This window comes from Leptonotus elevatus, chromosome 2 (genome assembly GCF_054856555.1).
Source record: "Leptonotus elevatus isolate MCC_2025b chromosome 2, RoL_Lele_1.0, whole genome shotgun sequence".
Taxonomy (NCBI): Eukaryota; Metazoa; Chordata; class Actinopteri; order Syngnathiformes; family Syngnathidae; genus Leptonotus; species Leptonotus elevatus.
The window spans coordinates 13,057,366-13,084,696 of NC_141240.1; the positions used below are offsets into that span (position 1 = coordinate 13,057,366).

Below are 27,331 nucleotides of genomic sequence, written 5' to 3' on the forward strand. Positions count from 1 at the left end.
TGTCCTTTTGATTTCGTGAGACGTCATCAGTGACGCCCCACGTACTGTTCCAATCGGAAGTATGCATAAGCCAAGACCACACGGAATTCCCGGATGTCGTTCTTTTTTGCTAGCTTAAACCAACAATCCATCGGTTGTTGCTTGGTGAAGGCTTGGCTGAGAAAATATCCCAAGATATATTTCGTACTTCAAGGAACGAATGGCAGTGGAGGAGCATCACATTTGTTCTTCTTTCATTTCCGGCAGACTAGGCACAACATGTGCATTCCTGCATTTGTAAGTAGAGTATTCCTTCCCTTTTATGAGCGTAAATATTAAAACATATTTAACGTGTAAAGTACATATATGTGTGTGTGTGTGTATATATATGTTTTATATATATATATATATATATATGTGTATGTTAAATATGATTTACTTTTTATTCAAAGATACTTTTTATAGATGTATCACAATTTCAGGAGAATCAAATCAAAACCTGCAACTCATATTGGTGTCTTTCCAGAACTTTTTTCTTCCCAATATAAACCTAAATTGGATTAATCCCATGTATAATTTCAAATGCTACTTCTTTAATGTATTACTCATAATTATATAACATATAGTCACGTGGTACACAGTTACGTCAGAACCAGGAAGCATAACATCCGGTTATACCGTCCGTCCCTTCTTTGCTCGACCCTTGATGGCTTTTTGCGTACTTGTAGTTGGGCCGCGACTGATGATGTTTCAAGACATCACAAGGACTTAAGTATACACAGTTACGTCAGAACCAGGAAGCATAACATCCGGTTATACCGTCCCTTCTTTGCTCGGCCCTTGATGGCTTTTTGCGTACTTGTAGTTGGGCCGCGACTGATGATGTTTTAAGACATCACAAGGACGTAAGTACGAACCAAAATGCATATTGAGAAACGGTCACTGTTGCCCCCATGGTAGCGTAAAACCAACACTTCTGTAAGTGGTGGAAGACGCGGAGAAGCCATGCTTTGAAAATGCAGTCGCAAAACACTGAAAAAGGTGCTTGTGTGATACAGTACAATAGGGTTGATCTCAAATGACGTCGCGTTTTCCTCATTAATATGCATGGGTCAGACAAAATAACAGGACACACGCGTACACATCATTTTGGAAGAGAACGACGTCCCAGGCGTGAAATTTCAACAAGGTTCAATCGACAAACACACTTTGGAACAGCTTAAACGGTGGTTGATATGCGGAGACCTCAAAGTGGGCGGAAATAAAGCAGTTTTCATAGAAAGGTCAGATTTATTGTATGATTGTTGCCGCCACTCCATTGCGGTCTAGAAGACTGCTAATATCGTGTTAGTCGCTAATTTTCATGACACAGTGACACAGTGACCGCTCACATCTTAGTGACCTTGATCAACTAGCATGTTGTTGTAGGCATAGGGTTCTGTAGCGCTGATACTTTATATTCATTTTCACATCTAAGCAGCAGTGGCTTTCGTAGGTAAACTCAAGGTAATTTTGGTGCATTTACAACATGATGTATAGTAGCTAGCATGTTGTAGCAGGCAGCTAGCAAGGCTAACTTTGAGAAAGCAGACGATAACATACCTGCAATTGATTGGTTCTGGATTTTCAGCTGCTGGCCCATTTCCACTGATGAAATGTAGAGAGCACATATAGATGTCTTCGGTGACATTTTTTGCGTAAATTACTGCCGTTTAATTGTACATGCTAAATTACTGCCGTTTAATTGTACATGCTTGAACCCAGCGGAGACATTCCAATGGAAACTCCTTCATTCGATCTTAGTCACAACATCGCCAGCCACATAGGGGCAGACATCAAAGCAGCAGAGGCTTGTTGTAACCATAATTTCACATGTTGGTTACAACAAACCTCTGCTTCTTTGATGTCTAAGCAGCTGGAAGATGCTGCTGCTTAGACATTTTCACATCTAAACAGCAGTGGCTTCCTCAGGTAAACTCGAGTTATTTTTGGTTCATTTACACCATGATGTACACTAGTAGCTAGCTTGTTGTAGCAGGTAGCTAGCAAGGCTAAAGATGAGAAAGCAGATAATAAACATACCTGCAATCGATTGGTTCTGGATTTTCTGCTGCTGGCCCATTTCCACCGACGAAATGTAGAGAGCACATATAGGTGTCTTCGGTGACATTTTTCGCGTAAATCACTGCCGTTTATTTGTGCATGCTTAAACCCAGCGGAGACATTCCTCTGGAAACTCCCTTCATTCGATCTCGGTCACATCGGCAGTCACGTACACCAAAGCAGCAGAGGTTTGTTGTAACCTTAAAACGTCTGTTAAGTAAATTTATGGTGAAATAGTGAGTCAGTTTACAAATTGTGCCTCATACGGATACACTCCCTCAGTCGCCTGCCTGTGTTTCTTGTCCGAAAATCAACTGGCCACGCTCATGCGCTGTTCTAAAAATAGTAGTTTGGGCGTAATTGTAAACTGCCCTATTGTCACACAGGTCTTGTTAGAACCGCGTTACAGCGGAGCATAAATTTGAAACCGTAAAATACCAAATAATAGAATGTAAACGACACACAGCCACAGAGTAGGACCGGACATAAAGTTGGATGTCACCGCATACGTTATGTGAGATGAGGGGCTATAAGGTAAAAATTTAAATTAATATTTAAAATGACCTTTATGAGTCACACATTGGAGGAATTTGCATTGTTTGAGTAGCAATAGTGGATGTAGAAAATAGAAAAAATGTACAAGAAGTACTTTGCACAAACTACAACACTGAAATATTTTCTGGACGCAACGTATAGTTATTTGGAGTGCTGATGGAACATTTTCTGTTAACTTAATAAAAACATTATAGGCCGCCAGTGGACATCTGTACTTCCACCTGCAGGCTTAGCAAGTTTTCTGGGGGAAACCCTGGAATAGGAATCTGATGTATGTCACCATGTGTTTGTCAGCACCATATGTGAACATTTCTAATCCTTTAGTAACTGAGGATATACTGGACATGAGGCTTTTCACATTTCTGGATATTGTAGGAAACTGCCAAAGAGAGAATAGCAGGGCAAAAACACTCCAATGAGATTCAGCCTGTCTCTCTTCCCTTATTCTTTGTGGTAGTGTGTTGAGGCCCAGTGTAAGGGATTTCACTGAGCAGTAAACCCTCCTTCCTGAGCACCACCGCCCCCGCCCTCCATTCCATTCCTCATTTTGTTTTTTTCCGATGCGATTGTAGCACACACAGAGAGAGAGAGAGACGAGCCCACTGAGGGGATTGGTTCGAACACAGCAGGCCTCCCGCATGAGGCTCCACCCATCACTTCCTGGGACAATTAGCCACCCACAAGGGATGTAGATGGCTGATCGCTCATCTGCATGTACAAACACTTAACTATTGTACATAGGGCATTTTTATCATATCCTCTGCCTGTCTCCGTGTTTTGACTTCATTAACCTCTCATATGGCTGGGAGAAACAATTTATTGTTGTGATGCTGATGTAAATGGTTCTGATTCTGAATACATTAATAATCAATATGATATTGATGATATCACAAATGTGTATTCGCTCGCACTCGCAACTTCCATTCAAGATCAAACATGTCTTAGATTAATTCAAACTATTACTATCAGGCATGAAAATCCCTCACCTTTCGGCGAAATTCGCCGTTTTGAATCCAAAATAGGTCACCTACGTGACTGGTGCAGATCTGATGAGAAAATATTTCGGGGCGGGGGGTTGACTAAAGAGTCAGCCGGTGTATCAGTGAACTCCGGGTGGGATGGGTACCGAAGACGGTGCCAATTTACATTAAATCAGGCTGTGACATGTTCCAAAGCACGTCTTAAGTTGTGACTGTGCGGGAGTAGCTATGTTGGTAATTTTCTATGGCGCACTTAGCGTAGTGACGTCACCCACTCGCGCTAGTTTTCATTTACACTACATTTCTGGGTATGGGTGGAGCAAGCGAAATTTGACCGCCGGCGCCGACAAGCCAAACGAGAGTGAAGCTTTGCGGTTCCTAGCATGCTTTGGTTGAGCGTGGTGCCCCACATGGTGCGTGGACTTCTTGATGCTGAGGCCGAGTGGCAGCTGCCGCGTTGTAAGCTTCTCCACCGCGCGGACAAAGCAGATGTCCGTCTTCAAGCACCGATTCGAATCATGTTCAGTTGTAAGGTGTGTTACAAATATATTATAGAATTTTAGAACAATACCTACCACGTACTTATACCATATTTATAATTTCATGGATAACGGAATCTTGTGGCCAACATTTAGCACTATTAAACATTACATACTGCGTCGGATACATACATTGAAATGAGTTTGTGCCCGAGTTCCAATTATTCTCTTTATTGTCGTTCCCGTCCTCTTCCAGCTGTCATTTGTTTGCGAGATTTTACTCCAAGTTGGGTTCGAATTTATCGTGCTAAGTGCGGCAGGCGCACGCTCTTTGAAATTTGCACAAGGAACCGAAATAACACTAATACAATTAGTAATGTTCTGTATTACTGCTTAACTTTGTTCTTTATTATTTCCATCGTAAATAACTTTGCTTCTCACTTTGGAATTTGTAATATTAATTTATTTATACATTATTAATGTTATGCCTTGATTATATATTTTTTTTAACTCCATCCTCTCTGGCTCATGTGTTTTAAATTCATGATGTTTTATTATTTGTCCGATTTTATTTAATGGAATATAACTGTTAAAGTGAATGTTATTTTATAAAATTGTTATTTTATTGTTAAATTAACATTTATTTCCACAAACAACATAGCAAAATAAATGAAAATTGGTACTGTTCAGTACCGATATCGATACCCCGATACTGAAAATTGGAACTGAACCGGTTCAAATGCAAGAATTATCCATCCCTACTTGAACGCATCGCATCGCATGCTGTTTTTTCAACATCCATCTATGGTCCAATAAATGTAGCAACAATGTTTTTCTTGCCGCCATAAAATTTTGAACATTTAAATTCGCCTTGATCCCTTCGTCCACCGCATGGCCCCAACCCGTTTGACGAGTGCCCGACAAATATTAACGGGCAAAATTTTAGTCAAAGTCCTTCTCACATTTTTCACCCTTGACCTGTTTTCATGCCTGTACTATAGAGGTACTAATTAGAATGCTTAGGATTAAAAAATATATATTTTCAAACATTCAAGAACAAGTGAAGAAAAAACTTTGAACTTTTGAACACAACTAATCATTTTATATATATATGAAGTACTGTACAAAAGTCTTGGGTGCCAAACGATTTGTTGTACTGTATTTTATTGAAGCCCTCGAGCAATATGAAGTCTCATTGAATATTAAGGTTTGACATTCCAACCACTAATACTGGGAAAACTTGCAGAATGGAGGATGGTAACCTATTGTTTTGATTATGTATTTTAACATAAGTGACCAGATGGACCATTGATTGCAATTAAGTAAAATAGCAAAATGATTTCACACCCATTATTGTAATTTAATTGTCAGCTTTTGTACATTGTTAGAAATCCCACATTATTTAAATTGCTGTTAACGTTTATTGAAGGGGAAAGCTGTCTTTAGTTTGAATGCACCTCATGTCTCGTGCCGAACGTGAGTGACATCAATGTTTACTGCCATTATGATCCTCTCAATTCAGTGCTGGGCAACTAATCTAAATTTAATCATTATTTTGATTTTGGCTTCTTAAGTTCTTAAAATTATGATGATTTAAGAAAAACTATTATAGTGCCAAATGGTACCCTGAATGCAGCATGTTGCTTGCGCAGCGTGTGAAGTGTAACTCTGCACTCTGTGAGCGTGCTTCATTTAATTTAATGACACCCCACTTGGAGTGTACTGTAACACTATAAAACACACGACAACAACAAAAAGTGCATGCATTGTATATTTGAATAAAGGCATGCTCTATTTTAAAAGTATCGCCGGTGCTAATGGTAAATTCAATGTAAAATCCTATTGACATGCTAACAGGAATTTTTAAATCACAATACAGTATCTATATACTGGGGAGCGGAGAGAGTGGTGTGGACGGGAAATGGACTGGCTGTTTGGGAAACTAATCAAAGTGGCGATGGCCAACCCACTCCTGGTTTTATCTGAGTAGGCTTTTAATGTTAATAATCCAATTTTGATGGCTGCTTGTCATGTAACTGCACAACCAGTAGTGCATACGGAAATGGTGTATTATAATTATTATTATTATTATTACTAGAGAAAATTTCAGGAGGGATAAAAACCTGCATTACTGAAACGCTGTTGACAGGCACAAATGTATCAGAGACAGTTGGTTAATCGTCTGATGATTAACTATTGGAAAGTTTTCGACCCAACGCCTCTAGCAATGTCATTGTCCTTCATTGTTGAACACTTTCTGTCCAATATGTGAATTGCAAGTAGTCTTTCTACCTTAACTTACTTTGGTTTCTTGAGTGTCCTTGCCTTTTTTTTGTGTTTGGATTGTAGTTTTCTTAGCAACAACAGCTGGCAAATAATCTTTATTTGCACGCACATGTGAGAGCGAGAACTTTGCTTTCTTTTATGGGCTTAAACGATAACACATTTTGAAGGCCAGAGTGTTTCACATTCACACTTAGATGTTATCACTCTGTTTTTACACCTTTGTACAGTATGTCACGTGCATTTACAAATCAATACAGTCTGCTATTGGTCTTCTTAACATATGACAAACCAATCCAGTGGTATGTCATGGTACCCACTCAGGCCGACCTCAATTAATTTCAGTCTTCCTCTTCTCTTTTAACAGTGTTTTTTTTATTATTATTATTATTATTTTTTTGAATGATTCTTCTATTAGTAAAAACTGTCTAAAATTGCCAAAGCAGTTGGCCAAACACACAAGCAGGGTTATTATACTGTACTGGCTGGAATGAGGTCTCATGCACTGCACTGACAAATCAAATGGCATACTCGCGCATGGTGAACATTCAGTGTCCTTTTTCACATACATTTGGGCCAAATTCATGTGTTATGAGGCCTTAGCCATTCAAAATTCAACCACGTAGGAAAATATCAGGTTTGAAGTATTGTCATGCACGTGTTTGCTGTCCTTTCTGAGTGAGTGATGCTATGACTCATAGTTGGCTTTGTGCAGCATTGGTGTAAAAAATCTGCCATCATGCGGCTGTGCTTGTTTGTACAAGCTCCCGCACTTTATCTGGCATTTGGTAATTCGGAGATTAGTTGATGCGTGAATGAGATTTGATTTTAGGGTGCTCCAAATTACATTACATAGTCAGAATCGAAGAAAGTGGCAATGTAACACTATTGAGCTTCATCCTCACAGTCGTATTAGTTGAAACTACAGTGCCATGGCTCAAGTGGTAGAGTGGTCGCTTTGAGTACCTTGTCGGTGGAAAAAGCACTAAACAAGTGAAAAACCCATTTACCATCTCCTAAGATAGTGGTTTCCTGCACAGCTTGTCCCTCAACTGGAAGAAGTCACAGGCTGTGAAGAAATCAAAGAACATGACCTCCTGCAGTGCTCCATCCAAGCCACCTCGAGTGAACAAGCTTAATGCAGCAGGTAGATAACGGCACCACCACCATATGACAATGAACTGTGATGAGCCCTGGACTGCTCCTTACCAATGCGCCCTGAGATGGCTGTGAGGTGGCCCATTATTGATGGTAATGATGAGTGAGGGTGGTGATGATGTTTGATAGACTGCATACCTAATTATGCAGTTTCAAATTTTACAAGTCTGTTTATTTATATGAGAACATAACACTGGAGTTGTACTGCTTTAGATGTGTGTTTGCAAAATGTTGTGAATACAAATGTGAAATTTGTTAACTTGGTTAGGACATGATATTGCTATAGCAGTATTAGTTGTCATGCACGCAACTGCCTCATTACCCTCCACGCCCCAAAAGTCATGCAGCACAGTGCTCCCTAACCACCGGGCCGTGGGCCACTTTGGACCGGGCCGTACAATTGAAAGAATAAAAAAACGTACTATACTTCCGGTTAATTAATTAGCCGAGGCTTAAAAATATTATATTTTGAAAAGTGATCGGATTCTCTCTGTTTACGATGGACTCTTGACTTATGTCAAGATGCTAATTATCTCAGTCGTGTAGCGCTGATGCTAATCGACAAGTTAGCAAAATGAGTAAAAAACAGACTTATTTGGAAAGTTTCTTTGCAACGGAGAAAAGGTCCAGTGATGAGACAACATAGGGGCCTATGACCAAGAAGAAAAAGGAGCATGGACTTACAGCTACAGTTGATTCCCACATATGATGGGCTCTGCGGCGAGCGGCTCCTAATTTAGTGTTATGGCGAGTGAGTTACTCATGGACTTTATATTTGTTCTGTGGTGCCGTTTTATGTTGGCAGCCCTCATCATCATGCCCTCCTTAAATCAATCTATCTCCTAAATGTACCAATTTGGCTAATATAGTTGCATAAAAGTGTGGCGTCACATTTATTGTTATATCTACAAAGTACCCCAGTTTTTGTGTTGCTCGTATCATTCATAAGCATAACCATAGTGACCACACCATATTAAAGCGTTGTTGTTATCCTCGTTATGGTGTTTGTGCTGCTAGTAGAGGTACAGAAAAATACATAGTGGATTTGCATTTGTTGTTGTAGCCTTTTATTAACCAACCGCCGAACAGCCAAACATCCCCCCTTCCTCAACCCACTGGGTTGCCGGTCCGTGAAAGTTGTGGACTTGTATGGACCAATCCGTGGTGGAAAAAAGATTGGGGACCACTGATGTAACACACACGGGGGGCTATTTTGATACTTTACCATCCAGAGCAACACAAATCATAGCTTGATACACTGAGTTATAAATTTGTTCATGTTTATTTTTTTTAATTTATGGCTCTGTATAAAATTTGACAACGTTAGTGTGTGCGCTTGAAATGCTGTCTGGGCAGAGCGTTTATTTGCTCCAAGTAGGCATAAATGTGTGATTTCTAGATCTTGACTAGCGAAAAGCCATTTTTTTGTATGTTACGAGAATTTTTCTTGACAACTTCACAAAAGAGGTTCTGTTTTTGCCATGTCAGATTTATTGGTCTCTCTGTATGCAAGCAGGATTACGTAACAACTGTTGGGCTGGTTCTCACTGAACTTGCAGGCATGTCGTTAATGGGCCCAGGACGAGATGATTAAAATTTAAGGCTTAGTTTTTACATTTTTTTTATATTGAACACTTGCTCCTCCCAAATCAAATTCCCCACCAAGGCAGACATTAAAGTTGTTACAAACTTCCAGTCATTGAAACACCACCTGAGAGGAAGCAGAAACATTTAGTCTGAGTCTGGAGGTAGCTACACTTACAACAAGTATTTTGTTGTTTGTAATTTCTTTCCTTGTGATAATGTCATATGATAAAATAGATTTTGGGTGCCAGTCCAAGCAAGCACTAATTTAAATATACAAGTCACACTGTAATACAAGTCGCAGGATCAGCCAAACTATAAACAACTATACAGGACAACATTTATTTAAGCAACAATGTGTACCAAAGTGAAAACCATGAGCACAAAAGCAAATTCATCTGTTATATGTATATTTATTAGGGATGGGCGAGTACCAATACCCGGATTGGAACGCACAGCAGTTTAAAGCCTTTTGAAGAGATTAAATTCTTCACTGTAACATTTCTTCAGCTTCTGTTTTTGTATAGTTTACATAATGTAATTCTAAGACATACCTCATATAAGAAGAACGTGTGTTCGTTTTTTGGAAGTTTTGGAATGTTGCTGCTCTTTTCTACCTGTTCTTGTTTTGTCCACATTTCTGGATGCCATTTTATTTTATTTTTAGCTCTGTGGTCCCCTGATATTACTGCATTGTGTGCATTTCAATACTAATTAATAGGGTTAGCGGGAGCAATTTTTTATCACTGAAGATGTAAATGCATGTATACACAATGGATAAAAAGACAAGCCAAAAGTTACAAAATCGAACAACTGCCAAATGAGACCAAGATGATTAATTTCAAAATTTCTTTAGGACCTTTAATCTGTACTCCATCCATCCGTCCTCTAAACCGCTTATAAAGGGAGAAAAAAAAAATCAAGATAATAATCATATTTGTTTGTAACTAATTTGTATACATGTTATAGGTCATATTAATGGTGGATGCATTTTTAAAATGATTTATGTTGGTCTCATGTTCTTGTCACAAAATCCTGGCATCTGAACAAGGGTTGTTAGTCTCTTATATCCAGTGCAAAGCCTTTGTAAACCATTCTATTGTATGTCTGTCACCGTCATGTAGCCACTGATTCCATAGAGACAGCCAATTTACTGTGTGCATGTGTGGCTGCGCATGCTGATGTTTGAATCTACGTGTGCATGTGTATGCGTGTATCCAGTGAAACCAGTGGTGTTGTTTTCTGAGGATTTGTTAGTTCACACAGCGAATAAAGACATGCAACAAGCAGTAGCCCTAACAAGTCTATACAGTTACATTTTATACGTAATCCTTCCCCCGCCGGCGGTAGTTGGTGGTGTTTGTTTTGCTTAATTCTCTGCATGTACTGTATACTGATTTTGTCAACGTTCCTACCCGCCGGTGAGACGGTCTCACATTCGCCTCCATTTGAAACGTATAAAGAGGATGTAGTAAATTAACACACCCTTCTTAAATCACCATTTTTTCTGATGTAAAAAAACAGACCACGGTAATATAATGGCCGAGTCGTTCATCTTGTCTTGCGCTTTTGAACCAGAGTGATGCTTTTATTGTCACTATGCTTCCACACCCAATTTAGAGAAGCATAGTCTGTTACAAATGTTTTGCAACATTGGCATTAGCAAGTCCACATAAAGGTGTTGTTTTGACAGTTTGAAATTCCCATCCTTACTCTCCCCTATAGCACATGCAGTAGGTGGAAGCAATGCCCTCCCAACGTACAGTGTGAGCAGTCCAGTCGTTGCCTTATTGTGTGGGCACACTTTTAATTCCATTAAACGTCGTTTACTTGTGTGGCACTGAGGTGGAATTTAAAAACTAACCTTCCTAACCTTGGGACTTCTGAATGCTATACATTTTGGGCAAACAGACCCTGCTAAATGTCTGCTAGAAAACTGAAGGAGGATATTTACTGTTCGGCATGACAATGAGCCTAATAAGAATACAGCCAAATATGCAGAAGAAACTGAATGTTGCAGTCAGAGCCCTGACCTAAATCCACTGGAAAATCTGTGTAGTGACCTTAAAAGTGAGCTTTGCTGTGCCATGCTGTATAGTGTAACCAAATTTCCCTCGCAATCCAAGCATTATTTACCTGAGCTTGTGAGACGCCGTCACCATCAGAACTATTTGGATCACTTTTGCAAGAAAGCATAAGCAGTGCAAACATGTGATGGATCGCTTCGACTGGAACTCCCATCAACATCGACATAATTCACTGTACACATCCCTCATTCCACGTGTTTATGACCACGCTAGTCACTATCCAGTTGTAGCTGTTGCTTGGAGTCCAGTTCTGTTTTCAAATGTGGTGACTCAAACCACTTGTTTAAAAAAATACCTCTCATGTTTAACAGATGTGGATGTGATGGATTCAGCAGAGATTTACAAATTCTCCATGGTTTCCTGTACCTTTTGATCATGTGTTTGTGTTGTTGTGTTGTATTGGTGAAAGTTTGGTCTGCGAAGGTTGTCGTGTGGTTCTTTGTTACCAACCACCAAGATATTTTTGTTTTCTTCTGTGGGTCTTAATTCTTGGTATTCATCTAAACCATACAATTACAAAATACAAGTGAAAAACATTCAAAAATACAGTTTTGTTTCGTGTGACATCATTTTTTTTTTTTAGAAGATGGCCAAACCTTTGGAACACATTTCATTTGAGATCAAAAGACCAGCCGACTGACCACATGACTCACAATAATTAAATGTAGATTATTTTCCACATTATTTTCCCAGTGTTTATTTTTGCCATATCAACAGCATTTTAGGTTTTGCATTGTATCAACATGATTAGATTGTGTGTTCACAGTTCTCCCCAACATATGGCTAAAATACCGATTGGTATTTTTTTTACTGATTTGTTAAAGCTGATATAATAACACTTTGATTTTTTCAACGTGTTACAGTTCTCAGTGGACAACTGGACACTGTAATGTAATTTTGTTCATTATATTTTTGAAATGGACACCACACATTCCTCATATAAAACTTGTGGATGAAGCATGAAGTGGCACATACAAGCACAAAGCCGAGATTGTCAAACCGACGGAGGTTGGAGTCCTGTTGTAGGGGTAGTTTTAACTCGCTCACACATGAACGCACACACAAAAACTGTAATTTGTAATAGAGATGTATTTTGGAAAATAATCTAATTGCGATTTACCCACTTTCACATTTTCTGATTTAATATGTGCTTATTTCTTCAAGGTCTTCTTCCAACAAACACAAGCAATTACTTAATCTTTATTACAATAACAGTATCTGATCTATTATACATTATATTATACTACGATAAAGTCAAATATTACATATTAAAGCCAGGTAATTTACTATTATTACAGGTATAAACTTACAAAATATTTGACATGCAGTTTTGTAAGTGTTCACGACTACGACAAATTAACACAAGTATATACTGTACTGTAAACCAAGTATCGTGCAAACAATTTTGTGCCTTTACGACTTCAACATATCCAACTAGTTTGTTTCTACCTTATTCAGTTTTTTTTTATAAGTACAGTAATCAGCAGTGGAACATGGCTTGGTTTCATCCAAATAACCTATTTTTGACCCAAAAATTACTGAAAACAAGATTTTTGAAACAAAATATGTGAAAACAGTTTGTTTGTTTTTTTGCTAATAATTTTTGCCTTAGTGATGTTTCAAACATCCGAACATTCCCTTTTTCCTCTAAAATACCACCAACAGTGAAAATGTGCTTTTGATGAAAAATAAAAAAATAAAAAAAATAAAAAAAAGCATTTAAAACAAAAACAAAAACAATCACCAGTTTAAGAATTTCACATTGGTCAACTTTAACAACTATTTGCACACTATTTAGTAAGTAGTGTATGCGTGTGTGTATAAATGGGCATTACGTCAGTGCTTCTATTTTTTGTAATGCCTTGTTTTGCCCATTGTCACAGCTCCCCCCTCATATTGGTGTTCGTTGTGCAACAGGTTCCGGGGGGAAAAACAAACAAACAAACAAACTATGCGGATCATTTTAGTCAAAAGCAGGTGTCATCAACTATTCCTAAATTAGGAAAGGCTGATTTTGCACATGTCATTTTGCATCTGTAAAACACTTCAATCACAGGGAAGATGCTCATATTGCTGTTTTATTTGGGACCCAATGATACTCTTACATGCATGTATGCATAAATAAATCTATTTTAAGATATTTTAAATTAACATGAACATTTCACATCTCTGCTTTTTCATTTATGTATTATGTTTCATCATCTGGATCTTGCGATCTTTTTTACATTTCACTTAGTTCAGGCAAACTTTTCAGAACAGAAGACTGAGCTTGTTTGTGCACATTACGCCATCGGTCAGGTTGGGTGTTGTGTTCAGGATGTTCTGTATCTGGTAACTAGACAAGAGCGAGAGAGAGAGTGAATGATGGGGGAATAGAGCAAGATGAGTCATTTTTTCTGTTAGACACTGTTGTTTTTCACTCAGCCTGTTATTTTCCCTCATTTATGGATGCCAGGTAGTGGGTAGGAAATAATGATTCTTTTTGTTGTTGTTTTTAACATTCAGTCTAATTTTATAATTCAAGGAACTGTGGTTCAATTTGACGAAAGACTTATTCTGATGAAACTTCTTGTTTCTTATGAACCAAAATTTATGGCGCAATGACGTGACAGGTTTAATGCATGTATTTGTTTAAATGCTATGGTAAAACAATCACACATTGACAGGTTTTATATTGACAATGACTAAATACTTCCATACTTATTTTATACCATTTTGTAGTTTTACTTCAGGAATGAGAATTTGGTGTGTTGCTGTCAAAATAATGTTTTTAGCAAAAGTGAGGTTTGAGGTGTTACAATAAATCCTCTTTTAGAGTTGTATTTGAGTAGTGAATATTTCATATACAAAGATTCTTATACTTTCACAAGTTTCACTTCATGTGGGCGATTGAGTGGTGCATTTTTAATGTAACATGTTGCAACTAAGGATCATCTCCAAATATTACAATTACTTTACTTAAGATTGATCAAAAAGTGGTTGAGTGGTCGTCAATCGTTAACTTCTGCTTATGTTCACAATATTGTACGCAGAACAAAATTGTTTCCCCACTTTTATAATGAACATTTGTGAACTGTTGAGTGGTGTTTTACTGCGGTGATTTTTTTTTTTTTGGGGGGGGGGACAAATTATTTAAACAAGGAAGTAAATTTGCAGGGACTTGTTTGAATACTTCTCAGGGATACATTTAGATTGCTAAGTGGACAGTTGCCAATACATACGTGAATACTGCTCTGCTTTAAAAAAAAGAAAGAAAGATTGGTCAAGGCGATTACCCAAGTAATTGATTGAATAATCAAAAGATTGAATAGTGACAGCCCTAGAAGAATTTAATTGGCATAAAAATTACATTTGCCTAAAATTGCTGAAAACAGCGCTGATTAGAAGTTACACAAAAGTTACAGCGATTGGTTGAATTTGTGAGACAGATTTGCCAAATTTCAGAGAAAATCCTGCATGGATAGAATGATAGTATGAACGACATACAGTAGTAGTATTGTTATGATGCCAACATTTTTATTTCAATATCATACCTGTTTAAGTACCTCAATGCTGAAACATTACTATTGCAAAATGACAAAATATGGAACTTCTTTTTTTATTTTTTTTATACAAAATAATACTAGGCAATGGGAGATATTAAATAATATTACTGTAGATATTCTCTCTCAAAATTAAAAATGGACACAACAGTACAGCTGTTAAATAAAAATAAAAGGACTCTCGCAGCTGCTTAGATTTGTAGCCTTGTTTAACAGAAAGAAGAGAGATATTTGTCACTAAATGTAGACGTGTAAAAAAAACATCCCGCATTTCTCTCATTTCCACAGAGTTCATAATAGCCTCCATAGAAAAGTAAAGTAATCGCTTTGTGTGGTAGACCACAGGTGTGTTAGTCATTTGTGTAAAATCTACCTGTATTTATATCTACTTTTGTGATGATCAGGTTCATAGTCCTGTCGGACCAAGTTAAAATCATTCCCTTGTGGATCACGACAACAACTTCTTTAAGATATTGCTTATAAAATATATAGCTTCATTAAGATGTTCCATGGGTGGTGGCTTAAAGACACGAGCTGCTCTACAATTAAAAGTTGTATTTCCGCTTATTACCAAGCACATAAAGTGGTTATTATGTAGTTAGCATCGATATGTATTTTTAAAACCATTAATAATATTGTGTCCTTCAGTTAAGATTGACTGTGAGAGTAAGTTTGCCAATAAATGGAGAACTGAAATAATAAATATGAGGCTCTTATCTGAATTACATGTTGAATTTCTCTTGTTCACATGCAGTGTGTAAAAGATTAATATGGACTGAAGCCTAATAACATCTTTTCATTTGTCATGGCTCAGCATGATCTGCAGCTGTTTACTTGAATAAATCTTTATTATGAATAGCCATCATACATGCTACCCCTATTTCCTCTTACTCACTCCAACAGGGAGGCTCCTGTTGCATATCAAGACAAGTGTGACACGCTTGTGGAGAGATGGCAGAAGAATGTTGCACCCCTGTGATGTTTGCCATCCAGTGCCTTATTCAAGACCACCTCAGCAGTGGTCAATAAGCAAATGGCTCCAGTGGTGCTTCTGTAACATTGACCACTATAAGCCTATGACAGAAAAGTGAGACTGTGCGGGTGGCAGAACTAAGTAGCAACCCAATTCACAGATAAGCCGAACACCTGGTGCCGACTAAAATGTGAGGTATGTATAGTAAGGCATTGACATGACCAAAAAGCATCAGTTTTTTTTTATTCCCAATGCCATACATCGCATAGAGCAACAACAACAAAACAGCAATATTACCTTATGTGTAATTGTTACTTTTGTAATCTTCTACTCTCTCATAGTGTCATTCTTCTGCTGGTCTGCACCTCTCCAGTTTCAAAGCCATGTAAGGCTGTACTCTTTCACAGAATAGAGTTATGTTACTTTTCAACGGTGTCTAGTGTACAAATTGAGGTTTTGGGTAACAGTGCCATAACATTTCCATCTTAATGTCGTTTGTGTAAAAAAGCAGCTTGTGTATTTGGGTTGGTGGGCGGTAGAAACGTGTAGAGTTACACTTGCATGCTTAGCAGTCTAGACATTCAGTAGTCATCTGCACAATGCTACTTTTTTTTTTTTTAATCCCTGTATTGGGTTTTAGGATTGATTTCAACTACCTGCACAATAACATTGATAACAGATTTTAAGTCTGTAAATAACCAAAAACGAGCATCTGAAGAGGAAAATTACACAGTTTGGTTAAAAGTAAATTATTTTTAACCAAAGCCTTTTTCTCTACTTTATTGTGCCATATTATTGTGGTATATTGTATATGCAGGGTTAATAATTTCCTACTATAGCTGTGACTCATTTTTTGAGCATGTTTGCCATTTATCATTTAGTCCTTGTCAGTCACACGAACACGTGGGAATAATGCACAAAGGAATTAATTTGTTTCCCTTTTAAAGACATCCTTAAGGCAGAGTTGCATGCCGGGAGGATTTTTCCCAATATTAGGCTTGTTCTTAAAACATGCCCTCTCAACGCTCTGCACTTACTCGTGCCTGGACTTGGGCCCGTCCTCATCAGCACTTGAGATTCTCTTTCACATCGACGACCAAGTCCCGAATAAACTCGAATCGCGTACTTATTGTACTTTTGCCGAAAAAACACTTCATAGTCCAACATATGAAAAATCCAATTTGATCACAATATTTAATGATAAATGTTAGTGAGTGCACATAAAACAGCGTAACAACATCATCATACGTTCGCAAAGCCTGTCATACTGTATATTCACTTATTTCATTCAAATATATTGAGTTGTTGTAGCATAATACCAACTTCATGGAAAGGTTTTTCAAATAGCTTACTTTATGCTCCAGGATCCTGTGCCGTCACCTTGATGTTGTTTTGTCTTTGGTCCATTTTAAATCTATCCACGTCTAGAGTACTGACTCCTTGTAGCTTCGTTCTTGCTAGCTAATGCTAATGCTAAGCAAGTTTGTTTCTAAGGTCCGCCAGCCAGCGTCTATGTTTGCAAACTCCCTTTCGTCTGTTGCATACTTTGATGGTGTAAAACTGTAATAATAGTCTTCATGGCAAATACTGGATGTTTTAGCCTGCATGCTACTTGAAGAAGTCATGCTCTATGTTGATAACATAGATATCACCTTGTCTTGTTGCTGACGCCCATGTAGCATCTTGCGTGTGTTTGGCTCCAATAAATTCATAAGAAATGTCTTTAGCAATTTTGACGCATATTGTTTTGTTACTAACATCAGACATGTGTGATAGACCATCACGGGACTCCCTGTTCAACATGGCAGCCACTCAGAGTAAAGAGTGGATGACTCGCCGTCAAAGGGGCCAATCATGTTCATGTGCACTTCAGTGACCGGTCGGAAAACACATTTTCTGACAACGTAACAGATGGTAGTTCAATGTGGCTCGCTTTATGAGCACCTCTCGTTTTACTTCCGTTACTGTCAAACTGTCAAAATGCACCCGTGCTAAACAGTACCGTATAAAAAAAACACCGGTTACTGTGATGTCACACCATTTGATCCGAGTCAGCAAATTATAATTGGAGTGAATGACCGAATCACCACCCATTCGTGCACAGCTCTAGCGCTTACACATGCATATTTGCCTTCACATGCAAATAATGGGTAATGCGAAAAGTGGACAACTCATGTCAATGTAAACTGCAGTGCATAATGATGTAGTCAATGATGGCACTGGTTAGAATATGGATACATTTTAATTTTAATTTAGGGTGCCCAAGGATCTTTAAAAAAAATAAAACTAGTTTTAATTCAACAAGAATATATATATATATATATATATATATATTATAATAATAACAAGATGTTAGTGTACAGAGTTGTAGCAATAGGCTGTGTTCATTAGGTTCTGTGTAAAAGTCAAGGGTGGATAAATGATACACCAAGTGTGTGTGATTTCTGTGTAAAAGAGGCTTACATTATGGTTGACTCATAATTAATTTTTATTCTATTATCTAGGTGTTTTTACAACCACACTCCTTGCATTATGTTGTGTATTCCCCGAGCCTTCCCAAACTATTAAACTCTACTCTTTTTCTTATCAGTTGTTGCTTTGTGCTGGACGTATGTAGTTTGTTCTTGGCTTGCTAACCCTGTTTATCCGGTTAATAATTTACCCACATGCTTTACCTTGTTGGCCCTTTGGCCCCATTCCATGTCAACACAAAATAGCAACAGAGCAGTTTTCCTTTTGCGATAACACATTTTACTAGCTTTAGGTTAAAAAAAAAAAAGAGAGAGAGAGAGAGAGAAAGATGGCTGGACATTTTTGCGTGTGAGAATAGTAGGGTGGCTGTTGCCATGATATGAAAAATTATTATAGAGTCCATCAACGATTCTTGGTCATCTTTTTTATTTTAATTTTTTTAATTAAAACATTTACAGTTATACATGTGTGTATAATTATAAATCCAGTACATAATGCAGTAATATTTCCAACCATTTTCTTAACCGCTTATTCCTCATGTTATTTTTTGTTATTTGTACAGCGAATATTCAAGGTTTCCAAATTATGTAGGCATTTGAGACACTTTTTAATTTGGTGTCTTATTGCATTGACTGCCTAGAAAATGTTTTTTCATTTTTTTTCCCCCATGATGTAAAGATTATTCATTCCATAAGAAACATATGTTACGATGTATAGATTATTTAAGAAACAATCAGAGTTAATGCAAAGTTCTGCTCTATAAATTAAGATCATATGCGTCGAAGCATCTGAAGGAAATCACTTGGCCTGTTGCTGTTCTTACATAGTCTTAGTTTGAAAGGTCAGAGATGTGATATGTGATCTCACCATGGTGTGCTGAATGAGAGATCTTGAGCTATGTTCACAGTTCACTCTACAGCTCATTTCCAATTTTTTTGTTTAGTTTTTTGACTATGTGACGAGCATCAGATTTTTTTTAATTCAGTGCAAACAGTACAGTATACATTTTTTTTCTTTCTAATCTGACCTGGACCTCTGTTTTATATGGATAAAAATCAGATATGCATGCTCATCCTTACACATTCGACATGTCATCAAAAACTCTTGGAAGGGTGACTACTGACTTTGAGTAACAGTGTTGTGTTGACTTTACTGTGGTAGTAATTCAGCCACACACACAGTTCCTTCCTGACGTGCAGCAATAATGTGACATCATCTTTAGTAGACATCTCCATGAAATGAGATCCCATGAAATGAGATCAAGGAGCGTCTGCTCATATCACCACAATATTTCTACCTCCTCCGGCCTTGCGCCTCTGTCATTCTAAAATGAGCTCGACAGACAGGACCATATTTACCTTTGTAAACACTGTGCAGTGAGATGTCGTTTTTTGTGTGTGTTAAGCCAGGTTTACACGGCAAGATTTTAAAATTGTCGGCAAACTTCCAAACTCGTAGAGTTCACGCAATGAGAAAAAAAATGCTATAACAGTATTTAATATACAGTGTGTGGTGTGCAGCCACACAGCAAAATCAACACATCACATACAAACTAATTTATTCATGAAAATTTCCAAGTTAGATGGGAAACCTCACAAAACCTATCAAGATTAAATGTGACTTCAGAGTCAAGAAACATGGCGGACAAGTAGCGATACTTTGTGGTTTATTTTAGTGTGGCATAAAAAGAAAAGGTGTTTAAATGATGCTGCAGGATGGATTTTGCACCATGACTGTTTTGATTTGGATTCCCCACCTTGCTTTCTTATTGGCTGCCCGTCACTGTCACGTCACTGTTAACCGGCTGTATGCTCGTTTTGTCCTTGGGGCACAACACACACAGTGAGAAGTCGGCCAAAACAATCTATCATGTTGAATATCCCCGATTTGAGATTGGAGCTGCCCAAACGTTCTTCCGAGCAGCCCAAACGTTCTTCCGAGCAGCAGAGATCAGTCTGAATACACAACACGCGGCAGGATTATTTGTTAAGATTATCTTTTGGATATGAGACCGTCTTTACGATTGTCGGGAGGGGAGATTCTGGGCTAAATTTTCTTGCCGTGTCAACCGGGGTTTACTCGTCACTGTGCTTTATGTGCGTGCGTGCCACAAAATAGACGCGTTCCGTTCACATTAAGACGTCACATTTGTTTTTGTAATGTGAACAAGTATATAAAAAGATCGGATTCAACAAAAAATACTAATTGGGTATCAGTGAATGCAATTTGAACGTAGCTTTACCATGGTTTGCGATGGTCCCATTTAGGTTTTGGTCTTATCAATGCATCAATTATTATGTTATAAATGCAATCAAAATTTCAAACAAAATTCCTTTCTTTTTTAAGTTGCCCAAGAATTGTTTTCATTTAAAGTTTTCAAGAATTTAGATCTGTTTAAAAGCTATTATCAGTTATCAGTTGCAATTTGTACATCTTAATAGGAGCCACTTCATTATAAGACCTAATTGGAAGTTTAGGATTAGGAGTATTAGACTGCTTGTTCGATTATGGGTGAAACCTTAAAGGTGTCAATTAATTACTGTTTTAAAAATGGTTTGAAGGGAATCCCTGTATGTTCTCATATCACTCACTCTCGCTCACTTTCCAATGCCAGTGTTATGATGAGCAGAATGTAGTGGTCCCGATTAATGTAGCCCTTGGCTGACTCCATGTCGGTCCTGATGTCATGTTAAACAGCGAACTATTTGGGAATGATTCAACATCGCCTCGACTGGTTGTAGCCAAGAAGAAGTCAAAAGCCTGAGATCCTTGACAACATTATGTAATCCATATCAGTTTTATTTAATTGACTGAGTTCTTAATAGTAAGTTAATTGATATGGTAATTGGTATGATTTCGCAGGTGACAGAATTTTAAGACTTGGCAAGTTGGCATGATCCGTACTCTTGAGAAGTCTTGTTTCTTCTCTGCTGCTTTCTTGCTATTTACATCTTTTCCTTATTCCCATGCTCTTTTTATTTTTTTATTTTTAGCTTGTCTCCTCTGTCCAGTCCTTTTCTTTTTGTGTTCTATCCTAACCTTCATTCTTTCTTTTCACTCCTAAGTTAAATTTATTTACAAACCTCTTTTTGCCTCACTCTCTCGCTCCCTCTCCCCTAACCCTAACTCTCACAACTCCCCCTGTTGCCTGTTAGTTTTCATCCTCTACTTGGAAAACAAGGTCCAAAGTTCAAAACTTGTTTTGGATTGCCAAGGAGAGGGGGGGGGGGGAGCACAGGAGGCCCGGCCGGGGACAGAGCACATTTAAATACTATGGCAAATGGATGGAACTTTAAATTAATTAAGACATAATCTGTTGTCAGTCAAATAATAATCACTTGCTAAACCATGGCAGTAATGATCAAATTCACAAAATTATTTATGCTTCATCAGTCATCCAACAGGCGTCCTTAGGAATCGGTGTTGCAAATTGATGAACAAAGCCTTACAGTCATGGTTAAAAACATTGGCACCGCTGTGCTTCTCTCAGAAAATGCACCACTTCTCCCAGAAAACTGCAGCAATTACAAATGCTTTGGTATTCACGTTCATTTCTTTTGTTTGCATTGGAACAACAAAAACAAAAAATCTGAATCTGATTATTCCACACAGAACTCCAAAAATAGACCTTTTAAGAAATAATTGTATTGCAAATAGGCCTGTCATGATACCATTTCTTCAGGATGATATATTCTCCTAGAAACTAAAACGATAACTGATATTATCATGTTTCCCCCCACATTGATATAGTGATGATGTTAGAGCAAAAATAAAGCGCATCCTTTCTAAGAGCAAACATCTTTCGATTCTCAAGAATATTAAACATTTGTATTGAAAATGAAATGTAGACAAATACATTATCTTAGATATACAATATAAATAAAATGACTGTTAAACGTGTTTAAAAAAAATTGCTCTTCAACAAACAATGCAACACATACAACCACATACTATCTCTAGTGGTAGAGCCAAACGAGAGATATTTTACTGTATCTCCTTCACAATGTTCTCTTTCACATGGTTGTGCAAGACTTGAATGGGTGTTTAGGTAATCCTAATTTCTTATTAAATTTGTACTGCCTAATAATAACTGTTGCCATTCATCCAACAGAAAAAAATGTTTTCAATTTAACAAGCCGAGATTTCACGCTAAGTATATATATTTTTTTACTGAATTGAGACAAGATAATTATTTTGGTACTAAATTGAGTTTATTAATTTATGATAATTAAAATTTCATAATTTACCATTTAACTTGTATATATATTTTTGTTTGGTAGTTCCTCATGAAATGTTTCTAAGGTCTGATGTAATGACCATCACACCTCACCTGTTTTCTGGGTTTGGTCATGTGACATTCCCGATCTGTGATGTCATTTTCAGTTGACATTAAGTAGCAAAATAGCCACTCCCTAGGATGGATAAAAATGGGCGTATTTTGCTGCTTAATTTATATTCCACAAAGCTCTCAAAACAGTAGTTGGGAAGAGGCACCTTTCAAATGTAAGAGACCTCAAGCAGTTGTCAGAAGAAGAGTGGGGCAAAATTCCAGAGAGATATAAGAAACTTGTTGAAGGTCACAGGAAGCAATTTATTTCAGTTACTTTTCCAATTGGTGTGCTGCCAAATATGACGTTGTGGGTGTTCAGTCCATTGTTGGAGTTCTGTGTGTAATGATCCGATTTGGCTTTCTTTTTTGGGGGGCCATGACTGTATGTCAATTATGTAATTTTATTTTTTGTGTCATCATGAAGCAAAGTGCAACAGATAGTTTCATATAGTTTGCTGCCTAAAAGGCTGCTATACAAATCAAAAGAGAAGCTAAAAATGCCGGTAGGGGTTTTTGAAGTACATTGCAATAAATGCAGCTTCTTAGAAGCCTCAAGACAGTTTATGGACTTACATTAACAGACTGTTTGGTTTGCAAGTGGTGGGATTCTGAGGGTGTGTGTATGAAGCACTGGTGTAGCTGGATTGGAGTTTTTTTTTTGTGGCAGGCTGTTAGTGAGGCCCTCCTTAAGGCAGCTGGCGGTAAAAGAAGGCAATGTTCCCGTTGTGCTGCCTATAGGGCCCTTCCTTCCTTTATGATTCTATTTCCCATCTTGCCCTCTCATACTGAACTCTATACAGTCATGGACCTCAAGAGTGACAACAAGTCGAGTGATGATGATTGTGAGGGTTACTTATGTACTTTACAGACAATTAGGTCCTGATTTAAAATGTTTTTTTTTTTTTTTTACCGTGCTGAACCAAGGAACCTGACATCCTAGTTAAGTACAAAATAAAAGATCAATCAAATTACAGAGGCATGTCTTGTGTGACTATATGCCCCTGGCTTTTGTTTACTGTGAGACCGCTTCAATGAAACGATAAAAACAGAACGAGCAACTTACTGACAGCTCGTCATCGCCCGCTTGAAGAGTCAACAGTGAGGACGACCGCTTGGGCGGCTGAAGTCACACGCGCACAGGGTAACAACAGTGGGGTGTGGAAATGAGCTTCCAAAATTCCCGAAAATTTCTAATTTTTGACAAGGCCATTTCATTGCGTATTTGCCAAAGCAATTGTTGAATCATGTTATCTGTACTAAAAATGCCTTTAGGGTGATTTTTGTCTCATGTCTCTTACACTTGATGATTCACTTTGATGATCTCTTGTATTCCTTTTACAATGGGGCATTTGTTTTGATCTTTATGTTCCTCTTTATAGGGGTAGAGGGGTAGGTCTATTGTGCCAGGATAATTAAAGACCAATCGACTAATGACAATGACTGAATACTTTCTTCTCACGTAATAAGTGCAGATCAATGTGCACCTCGAGCGTTCTATAAAACCTCCAAAATCTGTTCATCGAAAAATGTGCAGATTTTTCATGACTGTATTCTCTATCCTGCTGGGAGTTTCTATTTCGGATTACTTTGTATTGCACTTACAAGGATTTATTATCTTTTTGAATTCTGAAGCCTGTGCACTGTAAAATCCCTAAAGACAGCAGCCAACTGTGAGCTCAGGCATTCCTGGTTGCTGATACATTTGAAATATCTTTCTGTCTACATACCTATCTCGCAACCATTTCAGCTTAATAGCTACCAACTTCTACTGCACTCAATTCAATACATTTTTAAACAGTCAATGTTAAAAAGTCAAAGTACCCCTTATGCATACACACCCCGACATGTTTGAGCCTCAAATATGTATCTGCTTAAAGCCTTTGGCAGCTGGAATACATCCCATTGGGTCGTTGCGGGGCTCTCCACGCTAAGGCTAGCTACCTCACAAATTTAACCGCGGCTCCTCGCTGTCGTGGGCGGGCGGCGGGTTCTCTCACCTCCTCGCTTGGTGTGCTGTCGGTGTTTGGGTCCACATAACAGATACATTTTAGGGGAAGTTAACTGTTTATTAAACACTGTTGCACATTATTCAACCCGTGGCTCTCACTACATGGGAGACATTGAGCACATATTTCCTGCTGGTTATAATAAACCTCACAATGCTTTGCATTTCAATATATTAGGGTAGCCTGAATAAAACAAAATGTGTAACACGTGGGAATCAAAATAAAAAACTGAGCTGTTATGTAAATTCTGGCATCCAGGGTTGATACATTTGTGGGGGGAACTGCACATTGGAGAGGTAGATATGAGCCTAGTACAGTAATCTTAACTAACCAGCTATTCTACCGGACAATCACTGATGCAAACCAAAGTGCACAGTTCTTATTATAATGGAGGAGAAGTGACACATGCGTCACTGGGTGCTGCTTTAGACACGCCCCAACAATCAAGAAAACTTAAACAATAAAATGTCCACAACTAAATGTAGCACATTGTTAAGTCTTTTTCAGAAATATATTTCTGAATTATTTTTACAGGTTGTTTTTGTGCCGTCATATTACCATTTCTTATGCAACCTCAACTTGGAGATACAGCCATGTTAATCGTCAGCAAACTTGCTGCAGGTAGCATGTGCTAGTTCAAGGACTTTGTGTAAAGTGTGCTCAGGTCATCACTTATTGGATCATCTCTCTCACCTGCTGACTATACTACTGTTGTGTTGAAACCTATTACCTAAATTGTGGTTACTGTGCAAATGTGTGACATGGAGGTGGTAAGAACAGTTATGACATAGAAATTCCAGACAATACAGTTTTGACTTTCTGCACGGATTGAAACAGAACATAGAAATTCCAGACAGTCCAGTTTTGACTTTCTGCACGGATTGAAACAGATTTGACTTTGTCGGATGAGTTACTACTTTACCAGACACTCATTGTTTTGAATACAAGTAAAAAGACAAACAAAGAACAACGACAACAAAAATAAGAGCAGAAATAGAATTTGGCATTCTGTCACTTTTTTTGTTTCAAAAGTTGGAGCTTGAGCAGCCATTGTGTGTTATTTCACGCAAGACCTCCGCAAACCTTGTGAGCATCTCTCTCAAGGATTATGGTTTTGATTTGACTTTTTGGATTGTATATACCATCCAAAGTAACACAATCTAGTGATGTTATTTATTTTTTTCTGTTGGAGAAGGAGGAGCCCCTCCTGTGTAGCTCCTTCACGAAACCATGTGAAACGCGGCAAGACACTGTATTTTTGTTTTCGGACTGAATGTAGCCTCAAAAGTGTGCGTAATTGTAGTCTAATTTACAGTGGTTACCACAGATTATTATGAACAAAACGCACTGATTTAATACGCACCCCGTAAATTGGCCTTCAAAAGTTGATTGTGTTCAAACAAGTATTTTTTGGCTGTAAAAATACGTTCTCTTATATCTTGCTGTCAACACATGAGACTTCGTCGATGCTGTCGCCACTTCCTGGTGTGACCTGGTCTCGTGTGATCAAACGATTTCTCACAAAACCGAAGAACAACAGAATGTTCCGGATATGTGCTGATCTTAACTGAGTGTGGCCGAGGTAGGAGTGTTTTGAAATGGCGATTACAAGATAATGATTGGAGAGAAAAAAACACCACCGACTGAACAGTACACAGTGCAAGACAAAAGCTGTTTTGAACAGGTGGCTCTTAAGTTGCCACATAATTGATCAATAAGATTTAATGAAACACCCATTCTTGGTATAAATACCAGTTACAATATTTTGTGAGTGTAGTGTAGTGTACAAAATGATCCATAGCGTGCACATTTGGTTCGGTTTGCTTGGCAAAACCAAAATTGCCATTATGACATGTATGAAGTCACAATCGGATTAAACTGTTTATCGCTCACCAAGTTGCAGATGATACTGGTGACACACACACCAAAAAAACTAAAAATCTATCAGCACAATTGCACCAGAGTTTGTTATAAGTGTGAACACAGCCCAAACCTCTGACTAACTCTTCTAACCAATGCATGTCTACCAGTGTCCATAATTACTCCTAAAATTATTGGTTTGTTGGAAAAACTAGAATGTAACATAATAAACAGTGACTCAAGACAACAATAATAATGACCCAAACTTGCTAACAGTTTCGGCTATCAAAACCTTTGTCGTTGCTGTCACCACTTCCTGGTGTGACCTTCGCTCGCGTGATCATACGATTTTTTACAAAACCAAACGACAACATAATGTCCCGGATATGTGCTGATCTTAACCAAGTGTCTCCGAGGCAGGAGTGTTGTTAAATGGCGATTACAAGGTACAAGATAATGAAAACACACTACCGACTGAACAGCAAGAGAAAAGCCATTTTGAACAGATGGCTCTTAGGTTGCAAGACTGTGTGTCCAAACAGAGAAAAGGGGTTCCCTTCATGCTAGAGCTCAAAGACAGTTCATGGACTGCATGTGCTTTACAAACTGGAACATTAGATTTATGATCGTCGGAGCACAAGACAAATGCAAGACAGTAACTTGACTGGCCGAGAGGGGCACAGGCGAGGTTGGAGTAAAACGGAACAGAAAGGCAGCTGTATGCTGCCCCCAATCCAATGAACTACCAGGTAGATTAAAGTAATGCAGGGCAGTCGAATGTTTATCCACAAGTTCACTTCTTCCACCACCTCACCAGTTGCTCCTTTGTCCTGCTTAGATATGCATCAGTGGGTGCTCTGATGCACGTAGGCCACATCATGCAGTCACGTGACCCTCTGTGCACGCAAATTCATAGCGTGAATCCCCCTCCTCTCCTTGT

At 38.2% G+C, this 27,331-nt stretch overlaps 1 protein-coding gene across 3 annotated transcripts in view; it reads left to right on the forward strand.

Moving 5' to 3' along the window:
• The window catches only part of LOC147178492 (vitamin D3 receptor A), a 65,180-nt gene that overhangs the window by 13,931 nt on the left and 23,918 nt on the right, over positions 1–27,331 (forward strand). Inside the window, exon 1 of one of the 3 annotated variants that reach the window (XM_086068320.1) lies at positions 193–276. The exons of the other annotated variants lie outside the window; for them this stretch is intronic. The gene's annotated coding sequence lies outside the window, so the exon portion shown is untranslated. Of the gene's footprint in view, positions 1–192; positions 277–27,331 lie in introns of those variants that run through there. 3 annotated transcript variants of the gene reach the window in all.